Raw genomic sequence first — 4439 nt, 5'->3', positions numbered from 1 at the left:
TGATTGACTTATTTCACTCAGCATAATGTCTCCTCCAAGTTCATCCACATTATGCGGTGTTTTGCAGACTCTATATTATTCTTTAGTGCTGCATAGCATTCCATTATGTGTATGTACCATAGTTTGGTCATCCACTCTTCCGCTGATGGGCATGTAGGTTGTTTCCATCTTTTTGCTACTGTAAATAGTACTGCGATGAACATGAGTGTGCATATATCTGTTCCTGTCCTGGCTCTCACCTCTCTAGGATATATACCTAGTAATAGGACTGCTGGATCAAATGGTATCTCCAATTGCAGCTTTCTAAGGAATCACCATATTGCTTTCCACAGTGGTTGTATCACTTCATAGTCCCACTAACAGTGTATGAGAGTCCCAATCTCTCCACATCCCCGCCATTATTTGTTATTTCTGTCTTGTTGAATCTTGCCATCAGTGCTGAGGTGAGACGATATCTCATTGTTGTTCTGATTTGCATTTCTCTGATGGCCAATGATTGTGAGCATCTCTTCATGTATTAGCTAGCCACCTGAGTATTCTTCTTGGTGAAGTGTCTATTTATGTCTTCTGCCCATTTTTCAATTGGATTGTTAATTCCTTTGGTGTTGAGATGTTGGAGTTTTCTATAATCTTAGAGATAAGTCCCTTGCCAGATACGTAATTATTGGCAAGTATTAATTTGTTGCTGTCATTTTTGTTATGTGCTTTTTCATGGTGTCGATTTCTTTGTTCCATATAATTTTCTATGCTGAGCTCGTTTTGTTTATGAATCATGTTATCACTTCCTTTGTTGCTATTGTTTTAGTATTTGCTAAATATTTGTGCTGGTCCTCTTTTTTATTTTGATGTGAAGGTTTATCATTTTTCTTTGAGGTTACCCTGTGATTTATATTTGAGGGACAATTTTGCTGGGTACATAATTCTGAGTTGGAAATTTTTCTCTTTTAGGGTTTTATATATACCATCCCATTGCCTTCTCGGTTGCATGGTTTTTGCTGAGAAATCAGAGCTTAGTCTTATTGGTTGCCCCTTACAAGGTAACTTTTCGTTTTTCCAATGCTGCTTTCAGGATTCTTTCTCTGGTCTTGGCTTTGGTGAGTTTGATGATGATATGTCTTGGTGATTTTCTTTTGGGGTCTATCCTGTTTGGGGTTTGTTGGACTTCCTGAATGGATATATTCTCTTTCATCATACCAGGAAAATTCTCTTTCAACAAATCTTTGGCAATTTTCTCTGGCTTTATTTGTCTCTTCCTATTCTGGAATTCCGATTACATGTAGGTTATTCCTTTTGATGGTATCCCACATGAACCTTAGGCTTTCTTCATTTTGTCTTGATCATTTTTCTGATTGACCGCTTTCCAAAGAAGTGTTCAATCTCACCAATTCTGTCTTCCGTTCACTCAATTTTGCTCCTTTGTCCATTCAATGTCTTACCTATTTCTGAAAATCTACTATTAATCTTCTGGATTTGTCTGTAGATTTTGTATCATTTCTAATTTTTCATTTTGTTCTTGTATTCTCTTTCAAAATTGTTGTAGGGTTCTCTCTGTGTTTTACTTGATCTGTCTCTCAATTCATTGAGGATACCTAAATATAATTCTTTTGAATTCCTTATCAGGGAGTTCTAATGCTGCTTCTTCATCAGGGATGTGTTTTGAGTCTGTATCCTGGTCCCTTGTTTCTCCTGCTTTATCTTGCTTCTTTGTGTGGACTGTGATGCTCTGTTGTCTCTGAGGCATTGTGATGTTTTTGTGTTTATATTTAATTGGTGATTGTATGTTGGAGTGACTTGACTAAGATTTTCATTTTCTTTGTATGTTAACTACACAAGCAGGGTACTGTGCTGTGCTCCTCTGTTCACTAGGTGACAGCACTTATACACTCAACACCTGTCTCCTTTCCTGTTGTCAGTCTCTCATATGCCCCTGCCGACCTTGTCCAACAGAGCCTACTCTTAGGTCCCTGGAATCTGAATGAGAATGCTGTCACTTTAAAATCCAAAATGGTTGCCACCTGTAAAGGTTCAAAATGGCTGCGCCCTTGGTCACTTTAAATATCCAAAATGGGTGCCGCATGTAAACAATCAAAATGGCTGTGCCCTCCGGACAGCAGAAAGTCAACACCTCAGGTTGTCTCCCTCCTTGCTGTTTCCCATCCTAGTCATAGGCTACCAGTGCAATCATCCCTGCAGCCCTTTGTGACCAGGGTTGATACTTAGGTCAATTTCAGATCACAACACCACTTAGAAATATTCAGGCTGTAGGTCCTGTCAGGGTAGCTGACAGTCCGCCGCTCCGACCGTCTCTGTACTCACTGTTTTCATTCAGGTTTTTTCACTAGTTGGTGCCTAATCCACTCCTGTATAATTCTTTTCAAAGCTCAGGGCTCCAGGATTATCTTCTGCATCTCTGTCAATTGGTTTTTCTTTTCTTTGTTGAAGAGGGTCTATGAGGCTTGTCTGCCTATTCCACCCTCTTACTGGAAGTCCCCGATTTTGCACATAATTTTTCTAATGAGCACTGACTTTATGGTCTACCCATGTTGCTATGCTGCATATCTAGTCCTTTGTTTCTAACCGTTGTGTATCATAGTGAACACCCACTCCCACAGTGGGCACAATGTTGTCTTCCACTCCCTGCTTTGACAAACAATGCCATCATTCATTCTTTGTGAAATAAACACTGATTGAGTGCCTACTATGTGCCAGACACCAAAAAAAAAAAAAAAAAAAAAAAGAAAAGAAAAATGCACTGTCATCGAGTTGGATATGACTCATTGTGACCTCTCCTTGGGTTTCCAAGGTGGTAACACTACAGAAGTAGATTGTCCAACCTTCCTTCCGAGGAGTGGCTGGTGAGTTTGAACCTCCAGCCTTCTGGTTAGCAGTCAAATCCCTTAGGCACTAGGCTACCAGATCTCCTAGCCTCTAGAGATTCAGTAATTAAAAATGAGAGAGGGAGAGACAAATCATATCCTTGCCCTCACGGAGTTAACCTTCTAGTAGATGAGGCTGACACAAGATAAAACATATTAGGTGGTAATTGTGGTGCAGTGAATTACTTCATATGGCTCTTTAAGCCATGATCTTTGTGATTTCCACCAGATGACTGGGTGAACTACTCCCATAGTGATCCCGCCTCGGAAACCCAAGGAGGGGGTCACTATGAGTCAGATCCGACTTGACGGCAGTGCGTTTTTGCTTTTGGAGCAGAAGCCAGGCCAAGGGGCTGAGGGCCAAGTAGAGGCATGCCTATAGGATGCTGAGGGGATGCTGCACTGATCAAAGAATTGTATTCTAAGTGCTCCAGAACCTGAATTGTAACCTATTACTTCTTTAATAAACCCCATATCATGAGCATTGTCTGTGAGTTCAGCATGGCCATGGCAGCAGATTATCAAACTCAGCAGAGAAGTAGAGAGTACCATGGAGGGGATGGCTGGTGTCAGAATTGGTAAAAAGGTTGGAGGGTGGCAGCATGTCAGACCTCTGCCTCGTACGAATCAGCCTTGGACTGTTGATGTCGTTCTAGGTCCTCCATTTCCCTTGTGAAGTTAGAGGATGTCAGAAGCTGCCCCCAAGTCCTTTTTGCAGTGTTAATGCTAAAAGAATAAAGAATGCAGCATGGAAAGTTTTAGATAGGGTGGCCAAGAAGGCTCCCTGAGAAAGTGAATTTTTAATTTATATGTGAAGAAAGTGAGAAAACCAACCATATCAATATCTGGGGAACGAATTTCTAGGCTGATGGGACAGCAAGTGCAAAGGCCCTGTGGCAGGTTCCAGAAACAGCAAAAAGACCAGTGTAGTTGGATCAGAGTGAGTTAGTGGGAGGTAAAGGGCCTTGTAGAAGATCTGTTGTTGTTGTTGTTGTTATGTGCCTTCGAGTCGGCCCCGACTCATAGCGACCCCTCCTTGGGTTTCTGAGGCAGTATCACTACGGAAGTAGGATTGCCCAACCTGGTAGCATAGTGCATAAAGCATTTGACTGCTAACCAGAAGATTGGTATTTCAAACCCACCAGCCACTCCTCAGAAGGAATGCTACGCAGTGTACTTCTATAGTGATACCGCCTTGCAAACCCAAGGAGGGGTTGCTATGAGTAGAGTTTGACTTGAGGGCAGTGAGTTTGGTTTATTTATTTATTTTGAAAGGGCCTTGTAGGGCATAGTAAGGAATTTGGCTTTTACTTTGCATGAGGTGGGAATTGGAGAAATGCATTTTCCTGCAATACAGAATAGGGCAGAGGTGGGGTAGGGAATGGACTTCAGAGTCAAAATCCAAATAACCAGCACAATGTGTAGTTTCACTGAGGTTTCTTTCTTTCTTTTTTATTGTGATTTGGGTGAAGGTTTACAGAGCAAATTTACTTTCCATACAGCAGTTCACATATACTTTGTCTCATGACATTGACCACAGTTTACCACAATGCAACAGCTCCC

This window comes from Orycteropus afer, unplaced genomic scaffold (assembly GCF_000298275.1).
Source record: "Orycteropus afer afer isolate SDZICR_OR568_19922 unplaced genomic scaffold, OryAfe1.0 scaffold00193, whole genome shotgun sequence".
In the NCBI taxonomy this organism is placed as follows: domain Eukaryota; kingdom Metazoa; phylum Chordata; class Mammalia; order Tubulidentata; family Orycteropodidae; genus Orycteropus; species Orycteropus afer.
This window is presented reverse-complemented; position numbering follows the sequence as displayed.